Raw genomic sequence first — 24,106 nt, 5'->3', positions numbered from 1 at the left:
TACACTCGGGATGAATTTCCCAGCCCTCTGGCGATTGGCTGGGGGGCGAGAAGGCTGGTAATATGGAAGTAGAACAGAGCTCAATGTCTTCCCATTACCAAGGCAATTTACCAGTGGTGGGAGCCTCAGCAGCATGATTGCCCACCGACTGGACTACTGAGCTAATTAAGGGCCACCTCCTACCTTGCAAGCATCTTCCACCCGTCGAAAATGCCCACCACTAGGTAAACCCTAGGTGCCCCCCCCCCCCCCCCCCCCCCCCCAGGGGTTTCGAGGTGGAGCCCTCCCTTGTGGCTGCAGCAGGGCCCATGGCAACAATGGCTCCTTTGACTGCAAGCTGCCGCTTGAAGATGACCTAATCATCCTGCGTTCAGTCCCTGGGAATGTCTGCTGGTCCTGGCTTACCAAAACATTCATCGTTCTTCCAGGGCACCTTGGACCTTCCTCCTGCAGTCTCAGCAGTGGCTGCTGCAGTGGTGGTAATGCGAAGTTGCTGGCCCAGAGGAGAGCCAAACCGCTATCCTCATACTGGACTGTGACCCCAATGGTAATCTGTTAATTGGCTGCAGTGATTGTGTTGACTGTCTCTTTAAGACAGCACAGCAGAAGAGGGTCACCTGCCTTGAGGGACCAAGGGGAACGAGGGCGCATGATCACCGCAGAGGGTGGAATCCTCTCTTGGGCAGAATACATCTGTAAGCCATGGAGTAGGCATGTAAGGACTAGGGCAGACAAGGGCTGCTGCTCCAAGGCTGCCTGGGGCTGCAAACCCCTGTACATAATTTCTCTTTATCAATAAATACATTTTGTTCCTAACAGCCTAAAGTATCGTGATGATGCCTACATAACACTCACCACCATTGGTAAAATGCCACCTCCGCTGGTACAGGTTTGTCTCCTGCTTTTAGTCCTTGAGCCTGGTTGCAAAGATTCAGCCCGCAGTTTAAGAACAAAACACCTCTATATATTCAAACCAGAAACCATGACAGTGGTCACATAATTTGTTTTTTTTAAGGCACATGCAACAATAGATCAAAAGAGCAATGCAGTCGGACTGTGCAGATCTGAAATTGATTCTCACAACGGAAACAAATTATAGGTTTGTTAAAATCAATGGTGCTGCTTCTGTCTACCGACTCAGTTAATCTCCAAAGCACAGCATTATTCAGGCCGTCGGATGGATTATAGATTTAAACCTACTCCATTACCCCATTTACCCACTTTGCTTGCCATTAGTAATTACAGACGATTCACTCACATGCAGCTTAATGCAGTTAATGCATTAGCAAGTTCCTGGGTAATCTCGGACTCTAATCCTTTTAGTTTTAAGAGTCAATTGCACCGATGGTGCTACAGAAATTACTGCACCATTCATTTTCATATTGAGGCTTAAATCCAGAATGCTCAGATTGAAACACATTTTGGAACGCAAATTACACTGGTTATCCTGTGCTGTGGAGGATATAGTTTTGTGATAGTTTTGAACTGCTCAACTCTTAACATGGGCATTGACGGATGGCACAGTAGCTCAGAGCATTGGTTTCCTGAGGTTCCTCACATTCTTATTGAAATCTTGGAAGAGGAAGAAGCCAACGGATGATCAGAGTTTTAAGAATGGCTATTGAGGAGGCACAGAGAAAATCAGCAGGCACTGTACTGCACCTGTCTGCTTTGACAACAGCACTGAAAGAAGTAGCTATGATGATGGGACACCTTCCAAGAGAGAGATGGGAGAAAATACTGAAATTTAGATGCATAGTGGTTTCCTAAAGCACACTTAAATTGACAATGTGGATGTGATTTTGTCAGAAGGTGAAATGCTTTTTTTTAATTCATTGGCTTCAGCAACAACCTATTATTTTTTATAATCCTTTCTACTTTCTGACAGTAGCTCAATGGCAGGAAATGTGGGAGGACTTTTTTAAATACTACAATTATATATGAGATGAAAAGGATATTAAATGATACATAAAAATACAAAAAGAAAATGGAGGACGTGCAGTACTCGCTGTTGCACGCAAACTTTATAATAACAGGGAGGACAAACAGCTCACCGATGATTACGGAATTAAGTGTTATTGTTCACACCTATGAGTCTCTAATATGTAAAACAGGGGAAGAGACTGGGATGCGGGAGCGAGCAAGGCTGTGCAATTATGTTTGACGTTTTAGGTGGGAACTGACATTGACATGAAGGGTCCAATGGTTTCCTTCTGTACTGTCAACTTTAATGGCTATTATTTAGTCTGGTGAGGTGACAACAACAATTTACATTTATATCATGCCATTAACATAGAGAATGTCCCAGTGTGGGTTGCAGAGGCATAATCCAAGAACAGAGATTAAACGAAAGCAGACGAAGACGTTAGAAGTGGTGACAGGGTTTTGCACTAGTATACCCGACTTCCACTTGGGATGTCGTCAGTATGTGCAATATTCCACCTGTTATTGGAAAACATCCTCCTAGAGTCTCCCAGGTGGCTGTCTACCTGGACGATATGCTCATTCCAGGAGCCACTGAGAAGGAACACCTGGGCAACCTGGAAGAGGTCCTCCGACGGTTCTCTGACGTGGGTGTCCGCCTGAAGAGGGGCAAGTGCGTCTTCCAAGCGAAAGAGATCATATACCTTGGATACTGCATCAATAAAGACAGGTTGTACCTGGTGGAGAAAAGATCCGGGCCACCAAGGGAGCCCCAACACCTGAGAATATGACGGAACCGAGGTCGTTTTTAGGGCTCAACAATTATTATGGGAGGTTCATCTCAAACCTGGCTATCACGTTGGTGTCCCTGCATGTGCTATTAAATAAAAATCAGAAAATGGGCATGGAAAGCGCCGCAGGGGGAAGCATTCGCCAGAGTGAAACGGCAATTGTTATCCAAATCGTCAACATACTACAATTCATCAAAGACACTCGTACTCATATATGACGCCTCTCAATACGGCACTGGGACAGTATTGTCCCACCGGTCTGCCGATGGGACGGAATGGCCGATAGCTTATGTGTCCGGAACACTAGCTGACGCAGAACGCTGCTGTGTGCAAATTGAGAAGGAAAAGCTGGCCGTAATATTCACAGTAAAGAAATTTCGCCAGTACATTCATGGGGGTCATTTCACAGTGATCATGGACCACAAGCTCTGAATTTGTCTTTTTCAGAAAGACAAGATGATAGCACCTATAGCTTCGGCCTGAATCCAATGATGAGTGCTGCTGTTGGCGGCATATTAGTACACCTTTGAACATTGTTCAGGAGCACAGGTCGCACATGCAGATGCCCTCAGCCGACTTCCTCCGCCTGTAAGCCCCCCCCTGTGCCTGCCAGTGGCGGACAAAGTCATATTGACATTGAATTTTGTGGATGCCCTACTTGTGGAGGCCATACAAATTCACAAGTGGGCCTAAAGGGATCCTATGTTGGCAAAATTGCACCACGTCGTTTTACATGGCGGGCTACAAGGAAAATTCCCAAAGAGACTGCGGGCCTATCTGGCAAAACAGCAGGAACTTGTGTGAATGGCTGCATCTTCCTGTGGGGAGCCTGCATGGTCATAATAAGGCCAGGCCAGCGCACTATCTTGAAAGATGTTTCCAAGATGAAGATGCTCGCAGGAATTAACCTGCGATGACCAGGGCCAAATGGCGATGTTGAGCGAATAGTGCAGCAATGTGTGGCTTGCCACACATTGTACTCCCTCCGTAAGCCTTTCTCCACCCTTGGGAGTGGCTGTGGCGCCCCCTGGTGCACTTCCAAGCCAACTTCACCGGGCCCTTCATGAAGTCAGTGTGCTAGATTCTCCGATTCTGGGGCTGAGTCCCCACGCCGGCGTGGGAACGGTGGTGTTTTACGGCAGTAAAAATGGTGTAAAACGACCACCGATTCTCCATTTTGCTGGCAGTGTGGAGCACCCGGCTCTAGCTGCCGATACGGCCTGGAGAATTGCCGGATCTGTGGCCGCACATGCACACAGCGACGGCCATGCCATGCTACAAGGCGGAGGCCGCTCGCGGACCCGACCCGCGAAGCAGTGCCCCCCTTTGGCCGGCTCGTGCAGCCCAGACCACCCCCACAGTGCCCCCAGCCCCTAATAAAGTCTCCCTTGCCCGCAGATCGGCCCTCCCCCGACTGTGGCACCGCTGGACTGAGTCTGCAGCTGCTACACGGAGTTCCTGATGGATGAGACCACACACGACTGACACTGTCGGGAACTCGGGCGGTTGGGGGCGGAGTATCGGGGGGAGTGCCTCAGGCAAAGTCCTGAGGCCACCAATACGTGGCGCGGCGTACTCAGAGAGTACGCCGCTTTGGAGGGGGCGGAGCATCATGAAAGCGACTCCACCCCCGATTTGGTCAGGAACTGTAATTCTCTGGTTGAATGCCGAACCCGATTTTGACATCAGCGACCGGAGAATCCAGCTCCAAGTTTCTGTTTCTTATAGACGCCAAGTCCAAGTGGATGCAGTTGCACTGAATGACTTCCATATTTCACAAATCACCCTGGAGACATTTTTAAAAAAACTTTTAGAGTACCCAATTCTTTTTTTCAACTAAGACGCAATTTAGTGTGGCCAATTCACCTACCCTACACATCGCTTTGGTTTGCAGGAATGAGACCCATGCAGACACGGAGGCACCGTGGAGAAGTTACCCCAATCCTTCAGCACCCATGGGATCCAAGAGGTGTTTGTCATTGATAATGATGTCCCTTCCACCAGCAAGGAATTCCAGGCATTTATGTGAAACACGTCTGAACCATACCATACCACCCGTCCTCTAACGGTCTGGCTGAGCGGGCAGTCCAGATGTTTTAACAGGGCTTGAAAAGACAGATTGCAGGGTCCATTGAAACAAAGCTGGCATGGATTTTATTCAATTTCCGAACAATGCTGCACATAGAACATGTGTAGCACTGGGAGAATTACGGAAGGGTCGACACCTCGATATCCGCCTGTGTTTAACACTCCCGAGCCTTGGCGAGAAGGTGGAAAGGAAGCAGGACCTCTAGAAGAGGTATCATGATCACCGTACAAGTGACAGAAGTTTTAAACCAACACAAAGCAAAGGCCGCATCGCATCTCACAGTTCAAAGAACCAAACCTGGACTAGCGATTGCACTGGTCACAGTCCGGGCCAGCTTTTATAAGGTGGATTTGTGAGTCACAGCTGGGCAGGCCTCCGCTGTCCATGTTTGCAATATCAGGGACAATGCCCAGTGGATTCCAGGGATCATAGTGGAGAGAACGGGGCCAGTTTCATACATGGTTGGGACTAGAGAGTGGAGTGTGCGAAAGCACGTGGACAACCTCAAAGGCAGGGAGCCCACCCCTGAAGAAGCCACGCCAGATGAATCTGAACCCTGATCACCCTGCACTCCATGAGCCACTTCCCACGACGGACCTATGCTCAAGCCAACAGGACGCGGATGATTCAGCATCAGATATAGACGTAGTATCTTCAGTGCTCTCACAGGATGATGCAGTCAAAGACAGGCCCCCAAAAGGGCCCCTTCGGTGTTCTGCATGAGAAAAGTGGTCCCGACATGATGTACGTTTCCCCCCCCCCCCCCAGAATCTGGTCGCACAGCTGCTAGAAGCACAGCCATGAACAAAACAGCAAAAGAGATTACCTCTGTACAATCTGATGCAGGGTAACTATCCAACTTTGAGGGGATGTAATAACCCATCAGACTCATGGGACACCTCAATTGATCTCCCCGTGGGGCTCATAGAATACGAGGTCCCCCTTCGTGGATGGAAGCCCACCCAGCTGCGGCTCGCAAAGCCACCTTATAAACGCTACCCAGTCTGGGACCAGCGCAATTGCTAGTCCAGGCTGGGACCTTTGAACTGTAAGCCACGTTCGGGCTTTGCTTGGTGTTGATTTATTAAATACTATTTAAATTACCTTCTCTAGCCTCCTGAGATTTTATAGTTTCTCTCAGTTTAGCTGAGTCACTTGAATAGATTCCAACTATATTACAACAATTAGTGCACTTCATCACTTTCCAAACTTGGAATGAACCCAAATGTTCTGTCAAGTCAAAGGTCTGGTTGCCAAGTTGCAAGAGTTCCATTCTTGTGGAGGCAGTGCAGAGAATAAAACCACAAGGTTCAACTCAGGGAATCAAAGATCCTGGTCGCGGTCTTCCCAAAAGGAAACAAAGTCCTCGAGCGAGGGCGTTTAGCTGCGTGTTTCCCGGCACCCACAATGCTGAGAAACACATGGCTATTCAATGTGACTCATGTTGAATAAGAGGCCTGAACGGGGATCGTGCGGCCCAGACTGCGTAGAGCCCTGATTTTTACAATGGGGAGCTTTGCTCGCCGGAACTCCCAGTTATAGCAAGAGTTCGGAATGCCATTCTCCGAGGCCACCAAAAGAATCCCCAACCTCCCCCCAGCAATATGGGAGGGTCCACTGCACCCCATGCCGGGCAACCCAGGCCCGATCGCGCATGTGCAAGTAATGGCAGCTTGGCACCTTAGCAGTGCCCCTGCCAGCTGGCAGTGCCACCTGGGCACCTTAACAGTGCCAGGCCAGCACCCAGGTGGCACTGCGAAGGTGCCAGGCTGGCACTGAAATGGTCAATTATAACCAGGTGGCACCAGCAGTGCCAGGGCAAAGGGCAGCACGGTGGCCTAGTGGTTAGCACAACCGCCTCACGGCGCTGAGGTCCCAGGTTCGATCCCGGCTTTGGGTCACTGTCCATGTGGAGTTTACACGTTCTCCCTGTGTCTGCGTGGGTTTCGCCCCCACAACCCAAAAATGTGCAGAGTAGGTGGATTGGCCACGTTAAATTGCCCCTTAATTGGAAAAAATAATTGGGTAATCTAAATTTAAAAAAACAAAAAAAAAAAAGCAGTGCCAGGGCACCACGCTGTCCAAAGGGCATGCAGCTGGGGGCCTCCAATCCCCTCAGAGACCCCCAACGAGTGCCATTCCACCTGGTGCTCGTTTGTGGGGACCAGTAACAAACGGCGCTCGCCCGAGGTCTCCGAGGTGAAGGGGTTGAATCCCAAAGCCTCTGGTACCTCAGGAATCTGTGCATTAGAGTAAGGCTTACTGCCTCTTTCTAATATGCAGATTTGCCAAAAAGTGATCCCACCCATTAGGGCAGGATTCACCTTGCCATGTCTTGCGAGATCCCATTGAATCTCGCGAGATGTTGCAAGCCAGATAAATCCTGGGAGCAGGATCTCCCGACTTTCAACGGCCACGCTCCGCCCCACTGCTGCTTTCTCGGCGCAGCTTGGCCAGAGGACCACGCCCATAAGCTATCAGAATTTAGCCTGTCAAGAAGGCACCTGAGAGACCATCCTAGAGGTCAGTGAGACAGCTCAGGAAATAATAAAGATAAAGTTGTATTGTTAAGAATTGGGGGAAAAATTGGGGGAACAGGGGCTGGTTAGCACACTGGGCTAAATCGCTGGCTTTTAAAGCAGACGAAGGCAGGCCAGCAGCACGGTTCAATTCCCGAACAGGCGCCAGAATGTGGCGACTAGGGGCTTGTCACAGTAACTTCATTGAAGCCTACTCGTGACAATAAGCAATTTTCATTTCATTTCCAAAAACTAAATTGGGATAAAAAAAAATATAATGGAGATATCTGAAAAGATGTTGAAATGTGAATTAACATATCAGTCTGAAATGTATTTACCTAGGAGACTGGAGGAAAACACTGGGATGTATAGAAAAGATAACTTCTGAGTGGAGAAGCAATGAAATTGACCTGTATATGCAAAAAGACGATTTCACAGGGCGGATAACATCAAAGGTCAAAATGGTATATCCATCATACAATGACTGAGGGAAAAGGGAGACAAAAACAAGCACAGACACAACTACCATCAGCCACACCCAGCTGCAGTAACAGGTGACAAGCTGTTATGCTAAACAGGCAAGCAGTTAAGAACAAAACCCGAACTGAGCTGATTTTGCCTTCGCTGAAACTGAAGATGGCGCTCCCAAACATGGGCAGATAACCTGTGCGTGGTAATTATTTGCTGAATTTAGTTTGTGGAGTTATATAATATTGAATGTTGTTTGGAATCAAAGGGGCATCTCTGGGAATGTACATAGTTGGAACCAAGCGGTAATTTCCCGTAATACTGTGTGCACAGCTATCAGTGTACATAGACCTTCTTATAATGTGTTTTTTTTTCATTTAAGCAATAAATATTCTTTTTTAATTATTCACACAATATTCCTCCCTGGTTCACCTTTTTCTCATATTACACCAAACTGAAAGTATACACCACTAAGAACCGGAGTTCCAATTTGGCCTTCTGGGTTTTAGGATTCTCGTGTTTAACATCAGCAGTGTTCTTCACAGAATATGTGCCTGTTGATTGAAATATATGCAGCAATCCAGCTTTGTGCAGCCAGCACTAACATGCTGTTACATAGAACATAGAACAGTACAGCACAGAACAGGCCCTTCGGCCCTCAATGTTGTGCCGAGCCATGATCACCCTACTCAAACCCACGTATCCACCCTATACCCATAACCCAACACCCCCCCCCCCCCCCTTAACCTTACTTTTATTAGGACACTACGGGCAATTTAGCATGGCCAATCCACCTAACCCGCACATCTTTGGACTGTGGGAGGAAACCGGAGCACCCGGAGGAAACCCACGCACACCCCAAAATCATAACTTCCTAGACCCTCTTAAAGCTAAAACAAAAACAGAAAATATTGGAAAGATCAGACAGGATCTATGGAGAGAGAAAAAGACATAACGTGTCAATGACCTTTCAGAGGGCCTGAATTTTCACGACCAAAGTACGTAGCTTGAGTGGGGTAATTTCCTGGCCATGCCAGCCTCAGTAGAAAGTACCCCAAATGACGCGATCTTTGCTTGTGCATAGTATAGGATGGAGTCAGGCTTGTCAATCGAAAAGCAGATTGGAGGTGGCCACAGGGGCAGCCAAGCATCAAGGCCAATCTCAGTTATCTGGGACTTTGTTCCAGTTGTTTGGTTCCATTTTAGGCCCCCTAGTCCTCATGCCTCATATCCCATTAGCCACGTCCACCCAATTTCCATGACCGCATGCCAGCTCATACCCCTACATACCTCCAAAGCTCCTCATTCCCGCCATGACAATTCATTGCCCTTCCATGTCCTCTCACCCACCGTAGTCTATGTATAGAACCAATGAACCCAATAGTAAAATTGGCATGTGAAACTGTTTAGATAAATGGGACCCATTCATAATTTTTAGTGGAAGAAATTGGTGTTCCTACAACTTTGGGAAATTGCCAATCAGAGACTTTTAATTTGTCAATAACAGAAACCTGAATGACTTCATACCTCTTAATCTTGTGAAAATAAACATTGACAAAAGAGACCACGGAAAAAAAACACTTATTATAATCTCACAAAAATGTCAACCAGGCAAAGTCAACTGTTCATTTTAACTGTGTAAACAAGACTTCTATAGTAACACAGCAAGTGGTGAGGAGGCTGGTTTAGCACAGTGGGCCTGTAATGCAGAACAAGGCAGCAGCACGGGTTCAATTCCCGTACCGGCCTCCCCGAACTGGCAGTGGAATGTGGCGACTAGGGGCTTTTCACAGTAACTTCATTGAAGCCTACTTGTGGCAATAAACAATTATTATTATTGATATGGAATGCGCTGGTGGGAATGCGGTGGAGGCAGATTCAACCATGGCATTTAGAAGTGAATTAGATCATTATCCAAAAAGGAACAATTTGCACGGCTTTGGGAAAACGATAGGGGAGTGGCACACTGTGACTTGCTCCTGCAGAGGGTCGGCACAATGGGGTACACGGTCTCCTTCTGCTGTAACCATTCTATGAAACTTGAGCAGGACAGTTTTCCTGGGATTCAGAAAATGAAAAGGAAAACAGAGACAAGATTGAGCAGCCGTTCAAGCGGGTTTTAAACTTATTATTGTTTGATTTGAATAAAACCTTGCGTTTCAGCTGCTGTCTCAGTTGCCTCTCGCTGAGAGTACTTGTGTGGGTACAGCATTTCTAACCTCAGGGGCTTTCAAATTAATAGGATCAGATTGGGGGGTATCTTGTATGTGCTTGATAGCACATGAGGAAAGGAAGAACATCACCACCCAAAGAAACATGGCACAGAAGAGAGGGAGATTTGCAGATGGATGGGGAAAAAATGAGAGCTAATCAGTCAACTTTGAGGAGAATATAGAGGAGAGGAGCAGGAGGGTGAAGATGGGGCACCCATCACCACACCAGCCATTTACCTTGTACCCCAAAATCCCAGTGAAATCCTAATAATGCAAAGGATGAAATATAACAAATTATATCTCATGTCTGTGTGCACCACCAAGCCCCACCATTGCATAAACCATCCTTCAACCAGTCGTCCAGCAATCACACATCTATCTAATCGTTCCCAGCATGCATTGACATTCACCATGAAACAAGAGAAAGGGTGAGCGAACCCTGGGGACACAATAATGAACAAGATGTGGAAGTGGTTTGAGCTTTTAATTTTTTTGGCAATATAAAAAGGAATTTTAACAACATGACATTTCATCAAACACCCATACGCATACTCTTGGTGAATTACAATTTCTTCCACTTCCACTTCTTACAGTCTTGAGGGCTGGACCTTACTCTGCACTGCCGACGGGTTTGAAGTCAATGGGAGAGAAGACTCATTAAATTTAGTGGGCGCCTGCCTGCCGCCAACCCACCCACCTTACCCCCAGCATAATTATACCAGAGGTGGGAGTGGCACATGTGACACACCGTTAGTGGACCAATTAAGGACTTTCAGTGGGTCATTAATTTCCACTGAAAGGCTTCATCCTGCTACTTCCGGAATTGAACTGGCAGTCAGATAGGCATATTCCAACTGGTCAGCCTCAAGATTTCATTATGGCAGGCAAGAGTGGGTCAAGGGTCGCTCCTTAATAGGCCCCTGCCCAATGGAGAGTTCCCCCCAAGGATTTACCCATCTTCCCAGGTTTCTCACCCCCTCTGCTGGGGTCTCAAGCTGCATTGGCCCACTCCCCTTGCTCTCCTTGGCAGGACTTTCCACTGCCCCCAAGACACCCTAACCTTTACCCAAACCCTGATTAAACATAGTACATCTCTGTCCCAAAGTGTTGGAGAGCTGCTCTATGAGGCAAGACTTCCAGTTCCTATGGAGTGGAAATACCATTTCTAGCCTATTAATGGTCAATTGCTTTGAAATGGCTGTGGGGCAGCCAGATTTCCGCTCATCGGGCATTTAAGCCTGGAGAGAGGGGGGTGATTGTGGTAAACTTGGCACCATGTATAATTTGGCCCCTACATGCTATATTCTACGTGCTATATCCCATGAGGTTTCAGAGAGGAAAAGACAGGCTGCGCAGATCTATTTGTTGAGTGGCTTCGGCCTATGAATTTTAGAGCACCCAAGGGCCTCTTCAAAGTCTACTACTCCTGTGCAAGTCCCAACTTGACCCATGGGAGAAGAGGCAGAAGCAACTGGTGAGAAATGGGAACTCTTCAAGTGGTGTTCTCACTTCAAGAACACACAAGATAGCAGAGGGGTGGTATGAACGCCTTCCACTATTGCCACTAACCCGGGCTGACGCCGCATCATAAAACCATTAAAAATCACAACATGGAAGAAGGTCATTTGTACCCATGCCAACCAATGTGATGCTATTTGTGCCCATGCCAACCAATGTGATGCCATTTGTGCCCATGCCAGCCAACGTGTCATCAACCAGCCTGATCCCATTTTCCAGCTCTTGCTCCAAAGCCTTTTAGGTTACGCACTTCAAGTGCAAAAAAAAGTTTGAGGATAATTGTCTCTACAATCCTTTCAGGCAGTCAGTCCAAAATCTCACCACCTTCAAATCTCCACGAACTTCCTACTGAACTTTGGCTCATGATTATTGACTGAGTGCTTCCACCCTGCTGCAAACCAGTTTTTTGAAGATTTGTGACATTTTTTGAAGCCATGGATAAGGTATATGTCATTCCATTTAAGGCACCAGGCAAGTTGGTATCTAAAGTCTGCTTGGTGGTGGTCGTGACTTGCAGGAGCTCATTTGGGAGCCTTTTGTGAAGCTGTGTGAAGGCAGGCACTCTCTCCATGGGAGATATTCTCGCAGGTCCCTGCAACATCCATCCATGATAGACTGAGTTGAACTCCTCCATCCTCTTGGCTGTTGTGTGCCGTGAGTGTGCCACATCTTTGAGTGCCTGGCTAAATGCACCTTGTCCTTCTCTGGGGTTCAGCAATCCTGTCCGATTGAGCTGATCAAGGACCCACACAAATTCTTCATAGCTGTCCTTGCATTTAGCCATAGCAAAGCCACAAACCTGTTTATCACCATATTCAACCGGCTCATGGTTCAGTCATTGATGGAATTAAGTTGGAATATGCATGTCAGAGGTACTTGAAATTCTGTCACCAGTTATCCACGAACTTTTCTTTTCTCCATCTCCAACCAAAAGGACTGTGTATATCAGAGGAACACCATTGGCTGGTGTAATGTCATGTGTTATGCTGTGACGTTATTGGAGCATTTGGCGGGCTTTTACGGAATTCACCATTGCTCTCTGTCTGAGAAGCATTTCGTAAACAAACCCCTTACACTATGATATACAAACTTGACACATGCCACCTCTGATCTATTCACTATCTTAAACACATCATCAACTAAGACGGTCTTCACAAAGAACCAAAGAAGATGTTGGAGACGGTGGATGCTCCACGACTGTGGAACATGTCTCAGTTTCTGAAATTACTGAATTACTATGTAAAGTTTGGACCGCACTTAGCAACAAGGCTGAAGCCTTTACACATGTTGGGCTGGATTCTTCCGCTCTGCCCGCTGCAAGAACGCCACGGGCGAGCCGCGGACAATGCGGAAGTCCACTGACCTCGGACGGGATTCTCCGGTCGCTGAGCGGACGGGGCCAGAGAATCCCACCCATGGCTTTGTATCAAAGAAGTTTGGCTCTAGATGAAAGATTGTGAGGAGGTTTACCAAAATGTCAAAAACAATTACAGGAATCTGAGTTACTGGTCAATTATATTCCAAAACTGAAGCTGCAGCTGGCTTGCGACACATCACCCTATCTGGTTGGAGCATTTGTCTCACATAAAATGCCTTCAAGCAAAGAGTGACCAATAGAATTTGCTTCCAGGACGTTGACTCGCGCCAAGTCCAATGTTGATCAACTTGAGAAAGAAGCTCTCTGCATTATTTTTGGTATTCAAAGGCTCTGCTATCTTATTTAACCATCAGTTTACTCTATTGACTGATCATTGTTCCTTAATGACAATTTTTGGGCTGCATTCCCTTTGTTTGCTGCCAGTCGATTACACAGTTATGTGTCAATCATGTCAGCGCACGATTATGTCCTCAAATATCATGGGGCTGGATTCTCCCAAAATGGGACTATGTCCCTACACCGGCGTAAAAATGTTGGCGTTTCACTCCCGAGTTTCCAATATAAAAGAACAGTCGATTCACTGACTTGCAGGGGCCTAGCAGGGACCCAGGGTGATTCACACAACTTTAGCTGCGGATACGGGACTCTGCGCTTCCAGTCTGGAGTCCACGCATGGCGGACTAGGTCCACGGAGGTAGATTCGAAAAGTAGGTTCCCCCCCCCCCCCCCCAGATTGGCCGCGCGCCCGAGGATCCGTCCAGCCCGATCTCTTCCTCAGCCGCCCATAAGGCCCCTCTCCCAGTGCCCGATCCCCCCCTCGCCCCCCACTAGAGGGGCCGTGGACTGAGTCCGCAGCCGCCACGCGAGCATCCCGACCGGCCATAGCAGTTTAGTTCCACGCTGTCGGGAACACGGGCTGGTCGGGAGTGCAGGATCGTGTGGCGGGCCTCTGGCAACGGTCCCTCAGCCACGCGGAGTACTACGCGCACACGCTAATTTTCGGGGCACGGAGAATCGGCGGACCGGCGGCGGGCCCGATTTCAGCGGCAAATTGGATTCTCCGCCCCCACACCAAATGCGATTTCAGCGAGGGGTTGCGGAGAATCCAGCCCCATAGGTCTGAACAGCATGTAAATGCTTTTTCTAGACTAACACTGCAAGATCAACAAGACCAAAAAGATTAACACAAATCAACACTTCAATGACATATTCGATCTGTCTCATGTGGAAAATGTTCCGATTACGTCTTCTCAGGTGCGAATATTTACCTGAATAGATCGGTGATGGGGAAGGTGATGGACATGAATCAAAAAGGCTCTCTAACACAAGAGCCCAGAAAGATTCCAGACCTTAAACCCCATCTTACCAGACATCTTGAGTTGACAGTACAAAATGGAGTATTGTTGTGGAGTATTAGAGTAATCATTCCACTGTGTTTACGAAGTAGAATCCTGGGACAGCTGCACAAGGGTGCTGTTAGAATGAAGTAGTTGGTGAGAAGCTGCTTCTGGTGGCCTGGGCTGGATGCCCAAGTAGAGGAGAAGGTGGGGTTATGCCAATCCTACACTACACTGAGAACTGCACGTCCACTCCAATGTCTGCATCCATGCGAATAGCCTCCCAGGCCATGGAAAATGTCGATTATGCGGGACCAATCTAAAGACATGTTTTTGGTCATGGTTGATGCCATCATGCCAGACGTTGCAATCATGAAACTGGCAACAATTGAACAGACCATAGAAAGGCTTGACGAGGTATTCGCAAGATTCGGGTGACCTGAACAACAATGAGCGAAAATGATACTCAGTTCACATCAGCTGAAATCGAGGACTACCTGAAGGGGTGTGGCATCCACAATATCAAATCTGCCCTCTACAATCTAGCTCCCAATGGCTTCGCTGGTTATTTTGTACAATCACACGTGAAGGTTTAGAGGGATAAAAGCTCTCTATCGAAACGTGTTAATAGCTTTCTAATGACATACTGACACACAACACATTCAACAAGACAAATCTCACTGGTTATACCGGTGTTTTTCAAACTTTTTTCTGGGGACCCATTTTTACCAACCGACCAACCTTTGGACCCAGGCCGGCCGGCCTTCGCAACCCACACTGGCCGACATTTGTGACCCACACTGGCCGACTTTCGCGACCCACGCTGGCCGGCCTTCATGGCCCACACCGGCCGGCCTTCACGGCCTACACCGGCCGACCATCGCGACCCACACTGGCCGACCTTCGTGACCCATGCCGGCCGGCCTTCATGGCCCACACCGGCTGACCTTTATGACCCACGCCAGCCGACCTTCATGACCCACGCCGGCTGACCTGCGCAAACCTCCATTTTCTCATAACTTGTTTGCTGCTGACAAAAATGGAGGAAATGATTTTTGGCCCTCGTAACCCTCCTCCAATGGAACCTGTTGGATGAAGATGAAGGTGAAGCCTTCCGGTGTCGGAAAGTATGGAGTCTCCATCGGTCCAAAGTTCTGCATTTTTTTTCTGTACAATTTTATCAAATAAACCCCCCCGAACTTGTAAAAAGAAATTAAATGAATAAAATAAATGAAAAAAATAAAAATAAAATAAATGAATAAAACCCCCCCAAACCTGTAAAATAAAAAGCTGTGTCCATTCAAAAAAAAAAATGCGGCCGCACTGCGCATGCGCGCCGATGATCTGGCACGCATGCGCAGTGCGGCTACATTTTTTTGCATGTTTGCAGCCAGTTTGAAGGCCACTTTCAGCCGGCATTATTAACAGCCGGCTGCTGATCGCACCCCCGAGTTTGACAATGCCTGGGTTATACTGATGTTAAAAAGGAAACTATGGAAACAGTTCAGCCTTTTGACTTCCTCTTCAGTTTCAGATATAGTCCGGCAACAACAACAGACATAAGTGGCTAGAAGGGAACAACATTCCAAAAGCAGAGTCTTTGACCATGGGGAACATGTTCTTGTGAGAAATTACACCTCAGGTGGAAAATGGACTCCAGCAATTGCATTAGCTAAAATGGGCCGATTTCATACACTTTGCTATCTAATGATGAACAAATTTGGTATCAACACGCTGACGAATTATTGTCTGCACGCGGTGACAGTACAGAATCTGTACCACAGAAAGTATGGACGGTGACATGATCAACTTTAGGGCTACAACTTCCGAAATTACAGAATCTGTGATGACAGAATCATCCACACAACCAGAGACTGTTCCTGAGTTTGATTTGTTCGATGTAACACTGACCAGTGTTCAGGAAGACACTCCAAACACTCCTAAGAACCAAGTTCTTGAGTATCATCTTCTGCCAAAACGAGACAGGCGTCCACCAAAGAGACTATCTTATTAATGTACATATGTATCTCTAACAATGTTAATTATGGCATAACATGTTGGATATGTGTTAAAGTGTTTGATTAAGTAAAAATGCTGGGGATACTGAAGGAGTAAAGAGGGAGGGGTGTTATGTCAGAATAACACATTTGCTGGTGTCACGTGCTACAGAATGGTGTCACTGAAGCGTTCCGTGGGCTTTTGTGGAGCTCACCATTGTATCCTGTTTGAGCAGCATCTGATAAACAAGCCCATTGTGCTATGTTGTAAGAACTCCATGTGCGCCAGCTCTGATTCTTTCTCTTTGCGGCTAGAACAAATAATATAACAGTATGCCACTTAACTTCAGGATATCTTTCTCTCAGATAAACTGTATGTGTTGGCCCACCTCCCATCCTGGCCCTCTCTCTTGCACTCTCTTCTCCAACAAAGACTTTGGAGTGCATGAAGATGAACTATACATCCAGTGGATGCAATCTATTGAGTGAAGCTGACTGTGAAGCACATGCATCATGTAACAGAAGGTTTGTACAAGGATTGGGATGAGTGTCAATATTGTATAGATAAATGAGGAGGTTAGGAAGTACACTGAAAGTTAAGGCTAGATACTGCTGGAAGGTAAGTGTGAGGAATGATGTGATCGAGAATACTGAACAAGACAGAATGAAAGTGCTTGAAGTATCATTCACCTTGAACACTTCCAATTTAAATTTGTGGACTGTCCCTTTAAGTAGAGCTGGGACCTTGCTATGGAATTGCATATGGCATCCAGAGCTTGGAGACATAAAACCTTAAGGTCAAAATTTATTGCTACAGTTGAGTTATGATCATAAATTTCCACTTCCAGGCTTCCCCGACACAATTCCAACCCTTCTACCTGGAAATGACCTGCAGATTAATATCAGGATCAATGACTCCAAGCCAGTCTCTCTGGAGCTTTTAACAGACTAGGATCCCAAGCTATAAAGTTGGGAATCATTCAAGAAACAATCAGATGCCAAATTGGTTGACTTTAGGATCTTTCTGGATGCAGATTAAGATGGGACAAATAACATTCCTCATAAATGACATCTTAAAGACCTGTCCAAACTCATTTCATATGAAATGCTTGCATTCAGCAGGGAAAGAACTATTACTCCTATAGTCTGAGCGAGACTTGAACTCAGGCAATGCAACTGTAAGGTCATTGTACAAACCACCACATTATGTTGCCTGCTATCTTAATAAGAAATTAATGACAACTTAGCTACATGACCAAACACAAAGTTCCATTTCTTTCAAGGACTATTATGCGGCAGCAGTTTAAGGGTTTTCTTATTACAATCTATATCAGCTGAAATGAAACATCCCATGAATTAGACAATGGCATGTACAAGGATATATAATTCCAGATGAAACAGTCATAGAATCATAGAATTATAGAATCCCTACAGTGCAGAAGGCGGCCATTCGGCCTGTCGAGTCTGCACCGACCCTTCAAATGAGCCCTCTACCCATGCCCATTTCCCCCCTATTTCTGGAACTTGACGTGCATATCCTGGACACGAAGGGACAATTCAGCATTCTAGATCTGAGTACGGTTCTTTAGTGTCGGGCATAGAGGCACTTAAACTGCATTGACCACTAAAACTCATTCAGCCTCAGCCATCCAGCTCGTGTTTCAGGCTGATTATTCCTGAATCAGGAATTAATCCAACCGCCTTTTCAATTCTCCAAATAGGCCAGTATTATTGCATTAGACAGCAGATAACTCCAAGTTTGAAGAACATATTTCTTCATCCAAGTTTTATCTTGGTTCCGTCCTCCATTTCCTTGATCCTATTTTTCAACAGGAACCAATTCATCAATCATTGACCTAGTTTAAAATAACAAAAAAATACATAATTGTCCTGACACAAAATGTTCCTTGTATTTCACAAATGGTATGAATAATTCAAGTCACTTTGGAGACAGTTTGGACAATCTTACAATGCCGCATAATTCTTCCAAGATTGAATGCAGGCACACTACTTACAGTGGGCTTCAGAACACCTGAGTCAAGAAGTACTTGACACTGTCACTGGAAGCAAAGCTCAGGTGACAAGTTAGTGCTTGCAGACAGATGGCAGACATATCCACCCTGTCGCTGTCACTGATCAGAACAGATATTTAAGATGATGAGAAAAAAAGGGAGCCGTGTGACATTAGCGCATCAATGAGCAGCCAGATTTTATGCTAAATAACTTCATCCCTCAACATAGCTGAGATCTGTTCGGCTGAACATGCAGGAAAATAAAGGTTATATTTTCAGATATCGACATTTTCCTAGGAGAGAATTAAATTATGACGACAGGCCAGTTTGACAGGCCATTACTACATTGATGTAGCTGCAATGCTGTTACTGCACCTACCAGACTTCTTAGAATCTGACTGGCAAATGCTACACAATCATTATTGTCACTGAGTGAATGGTCTACTTTGTACATTGCACAGTGACAGATGTGAAGTCAAAAGGCGAAAAACAAAGGATAGGGTGTTTTAAGTATAGCAGTTCAGTTGCTAAGTAGGAATGCGTTTGCATCAACTTAGACATTGCAATATGAATTCAAAAATTCCGCCCAGATGCTTCTCAAGATAGACAGCAGACAAATACTGGAAAGTAGATCTAAATGTGTACTGCTAGCTGAAGTAACACATGCCATTCATGCATGTCTATGCATAAGTACATAGTATTTCTGAGGGTCAGAGGAAATTGGACAGTTTTAAACTGCTGCTGAGTACAGGCTAGACCAATCCTGCCCGTAAAGTGAGGTGATGCCATTTTATGTACTTCACTCGCACCAGCAACAATATGAGATGCATTAAGGAAAAAAAAGATTGGCACTTATGTAGCACCTTTCCTGATCTCACGACATTGCAAAGTGTTTTACAGTAAATTAAGCACTTTTGAAGTGCTGTAATCTAAAAAAAAAACTTGGCGCAGAGCAAAGTTCCACGAACAGCAATGTTACAAGGAAGAACTGAACTGTTCTAAAATTGTATCAAAGCTTGTAATTGTATAGAAGCTTGGTTATAGAAGCATTGGAGCAATATAACCAATGTACCATGTGCAATTTTGGTCCCCTTATGACAAAGTTTTACCAAACGTGTTCCCGGGATGAGGAATGGACAGGGTAGATACAGAAAAGGTGTTTCCCTTGGTTTGGGAGTCCAGAACCAAGGGGCACAATTTCAAAATAAGGGGGATGCCACCTCAGAGCGAGATGAGGAAATATTTTTTTACACGGAGGGTTGTGAATCTTTGGAATTCTGTACCTCAGAGGGCTGTGGAAGCTCAGTCACTGTGTATGTTTAAAATAGAGATTGATAGATTTCTGATTCATAATAATGTGATAGTGGGTGTAAAAGACTTTGAAGTGTCCAATCAGCCATGATCATATTGAATGGTGGAGCAGGCTCGATGGGCTGAATGGTCTACTCCTGCTCCCATGTGATGTTAATTTGGGGTAAACACTTGCCAAGGCACAGGGGACTGTTTTTCTTTGAAATAGTACTATGGGATCTTTATGTCTATCTGAGAAGGCAGATGAGTCTCTGTTTAACATCTCAATCACAAGACCATCTCACTGTTATCTTGGAAAGACAGAGTTACTTCTTTCAGACAATTACGGTCTTGGGTGTTAGAAGTTTCTTCACTTAAGAGCATGTATCATCCCCAGGGTGTTAGTTCTAACAATGGGTATATGAAAAGAGTAAGTTATGATTCTGGGCAAGCTGAACTTCCTTTGATAACTGCAACAGTTTGCTTGATGTAGTAAGTACCTTTACCAGATAGAAACGTCCGCAACCATTCAGAGTGGCATGAAGAAAGCAACATAAGCCAAGTCGAAAAAGAGGGAGCAGATGCGAGCCCAGGGTGAGGCCAGGAAGATCAGCTTATCTGATAGCATATTTAGCAAGCTAAATGAGAATGAGACAGACACAGAGAACAAGACCAATGTGTTCAATTCAAAGAGGTTGATTGAATTGCAGCAGAGTGACTCAAAATCTGACTGCGGGTGAAATTGAAGGGGGGCGGGGGGTTTCAGTGATGATACCTGTTAAAACTGAATAGTTAGCATGGCACGAGAGTAATTTTACATAAATTACTTTATTAAGGATTGAGATGAATTATATTGAGAGTACTGAGTAATCATTATTAACCATTAAACATGTATTTTAAAGACACAGCAGTAATAAGTAATCAAATGGGATTTAGGATAGTGAACTTGACCAAAAGGACATTACTTCTGACATCCTGGGCATGTTTCTCCAAAATGGAGACTGAGTGTTTGCGCCTTAGTGAACGCCGTTGTGCGGGGGTTCTGGGGCCGGAAGCGAAACAAAGTAGGCCCAGGGGGAGAGGCCAGCCCGCTGATCGGTGAGCCCCGATCGCGGGCCAGACCCCATCGGAGGCCCCCCCCCCCACGGTAAAGGAGCGCTTTTCCCCGCCCCACAGGCCACCCCCGACCCTTCGCGCAGAGTTCCTGCCGGCAGCAACCAGGGGTGAACGGCGGCGGTGGGACTCTGCCATTTCCGCGCGGCTGCTCGGCCCTACCGCCAACAGCAGCCCACGACTGGCGGCGCGCCAGTGCAAATGGTGGCAATTCTCTGCACCTCGGAGAATCGCGCGCCAGCGTCGGGGCGGCATGGCGCGGCGAATCTCCGGCCTGGCGCGGGGCTCGGAGAATCGCGCCCCCGGTCTTTGTGAAACAATCCAGGGGGCTGGTTCTGTTCTGTTTCTCACAAATAATCAGGACAGGATGCTGAGATTGTACATAGCTGTCAGGATGAGGATTAATCATGGGTTGCTTGCGATTCTATTGGGTGAAGTTTAAACATTGCTTGCGATTCTATTGGGTGAAGTTTAAACAGTGCTTGCGATTCTATTGGGTGATGTTTAAACATTGCTTGCGATTCAGGAACATCCTTCCTCCATCTACCCTGTCTAGTCCTATTAGAATTTTGTAGGTTTCTTTGAGATCTTCCTCATTCTTCTGAACTCCAGTGAAGAAAATCCTAACCGATTCAATCTCTCCTCATGCGTCAGTCCTGCCATCCAAGGAATCAGTCTGGTAAATCTTCGCTGCACTCCCTCTATAGCTAAACCTTCTTTCCTCACTATAAGGAAACAGAAACTGCACACAATATTCCAGTTGTGGCTTCAACGTGGCCCTAATAATTGGAGCAAGACCTCCCAGCTCCTGTGCTTGAATCCTCTCGCTATAAAGGCCAACATCCCATTTGCTTTCTTTACCGGCCCTGCTGTACCTGCATGCTTACCTTCAGTGACTGGTGTATGAGGACACCCAGGTCTCTTTGCACATTCCCCTCTCCTAATTTATGGCCATTCAGAAAAAAGTCTGCTTTCTCATTTTTGCTACCAAACTAAAGTAGATGGCCTCGCATTTTGTCACATTATACTGCAATTGCCATTTATTTGCCCATTCACCCAATTACACACTGAAGGGTCTCTGCATTCTCCTCACAGCTCACCCTCCCACCCAATTTGGTGTCATCTGCAAATTTGGAGATGTTACATTTTGTTTCCTCATCAAAATTATTGATATATATTGTGAATAGCTGGGGTCCAAGCACCGATCCCCGAGATACCCCACTCGTCATTCTTGGCAATTTGAAAAAGACCCCTTAATTTCTGCTTTTTATTTCATGTCTGCCAACTAGTTTTCTAGCCATCGGAATGCACCACCACTACTCCCAAGCACTTTAATTTTACACACTAATCTCTTATAGTCGAAGGTTAGGAGGTGGCAAATGTAAAATGGAGTTGAGGAGAAACTACTTCTCCCAAAGGGTTGTGAATGTGTGCAATTTTCTACCCTAGAGCGTAGTGGATTCTGGGACAGGAAGTAAATTTAAGAAGAAGTTGGACAGATTTTTAATTGGTAATGGGTTGAAGGATTATGGAGAATGAGATTTAGAACTGAGATGAGGAGGAACTACTTCTCGCAAAGGGTGTTGAATTTGTGGAACTCACTGCCCCATTGTGTGGTGGAATCTGAATCATCAAAATGGTTTCAGGAAGGAGATAGTTATATTCCTGATAAAAAGAAACAGGTTAAAGGGATATGGGCATCAGGTGTGGAGGTGGATTTGAGACCAGGAAGAAATCAGCCAAGATCTGAATGAATGGCGGTGCAGGGTCGAAGGGATGAATTGCCTACTTCTGCTCCTAATTCCTATGTTCCTAAAACGGGCAGGGGGATGGAGTTAAGGACAGGATGAGATCAGCCATGATCGAATGGCGGAGCAGACTCTATGGGCCAAATGGCCTACTTCTGCTCCTATAGCTTATGAACTTCAGAACGTATGCGGGACTTTGTCAAAAGCCTTCTGAAAGTTCAAATACAGCACATCCACTGTCTCCCCCTCGTCAACTCTACTAGTTACATCCTCAAAGAATTCCAGCTCTAGCCCACACTTAAAATTTATTTCAGCAGTGGGGAGCTGAACTCACTTCAGAGATCGGGTGGCCTTTGGAAAGGGTGCCCCAATCTCAAAGTGTGCTTGAGGGCCCCCCACACACCCACCTATGGGCAATGCCACTCCCACAGGAATGGGCGTCACCCCATACCTCCCACCACAAGTGAGGACACCCTGTTCTGGGATCGTTGAGGGCCCTCCCATTTCCAGGCCTCCCCATCACACCTTTCAGGATCCCACTTCACCTCCCAAACTTTAGGAAGCTCCTTAATTCTCCTCCTTCATCCCCCATCCTTCATAACACCCACATTCCCCCTGTTCATGGTATGTGCCCCCCTCAAGCCACAATCTTTGGCAGTGCCAACCTGGCACCCAGGTACCCTGGCAGTGCCAAGCTGATACCTAGGCAGTGCCTCTAGCACATGTGCCTGGTTGGCACTGCTAGGGTACCCTGCTACCTGGGAGAGTGCCAGCATGCTCACTTGCCCTATCCCCAACCAATAGCTCCAATGGTCTCAGAGACCTCCGGAGTGGCCATCACACCTGATCTTCCCTGACCAATACTAAACGGTGCGAGGGTGAGGCCTCACCAGCACTGCGGGTGACTCCTGAGCACCGGGAGATGCAGTCTCAATAAGCCCTCTCATATTTAAATAAGCGTAATAGCTTCTTTAAACATTATCATGATCACGCCCAGCGGTAACATGGTCCAGATCGCACCCGGCATAAAGGGTCGGGTGACTCGTGCAAGGTTTTGAGCCCAACGCAAAGTCCGATCGGGGCCTCTTCCGGGATGGTCCCAGTTGCCCAGATCGGCGCCGGGTGCAACACAATGGTAGAATCGTGACCTCTGCCTCAAGGTTTAGCAAATGAGTTAATGAGGCCTGTGAGGTGCTAAGAAAATATTTAAAGACAGCCCAACAGGAAATGAAAGCTAGGGCTGATAGGAAAGCTCAGACTCATAGTTTCAGATCAGGAGAGAGAGCGCTCCTGTTGTTACCAGTGTCAGGCGAACCCGTGGACCATATCACATTGAACGGAAAATTAGTGAGATAAGCTCTCTGGTACTCTCGCCCTGGTAGAGGCAAATCACACAGAGTGCCATGTGAACATGTTGAAGAAGTAGTGAGTTAGAGGAGATGAGAACAAGTTCTTGTTAGTGGTGAAGCAGGGGGACGACACGTGATCATATCTGACAGTGACTTTCCTGTCAGATTTGGGCAAGGCGAAAGTACTGGAAAATCTAAACCAGTAGTTAAGTTACCTCCCAGATAACAGTTGGAGCAAACTGACAGAGTTACTGCAATCCTATAAATGTATTTGCTGGAATAAACTCGGTAGAATGGGGTTAGCAACAGATGACGTAGGTATGGGGGGCACCATTCCAATCAAATAACATCCATATAGGTT

General features: G+C 46.5%; 1 protein-coding gene across 3 annotated transcripts in view; it reads right to left on the bottom strand.

Moving 5' to 3' along the window:
- LOC119965323 (follistatin-related protein 5-like) overlaps positions 1-24,106 on the bottom strand; it is a 709,947-nt gene that overhangs the window by 132,385 nt on the left and 553,456 nt on the right. The window lies entirely within an intron of this gene.

This window comes from Scyliorhinus canicula, chromosome 4 (assembly GCF_902713615.1).
Source record: "Scyliorhinus canicula chromosome 4, sScyCan1.1, whole genome shotgun sequence".
Taxonomy (NCBI): domain Eukaryota; kingdom Metazoa; phylum Chordata; class Chondrichthyes; order Carcharhiniformes; family Scyliorhinidae; genus Scyliorhinus; species Scyliorhinus canicula.
The sequence above is the reverse complement of the archived record's forward strand: the minus strand, read 5'-3'. Positions and strand labels throughout refer to the sequence as shown.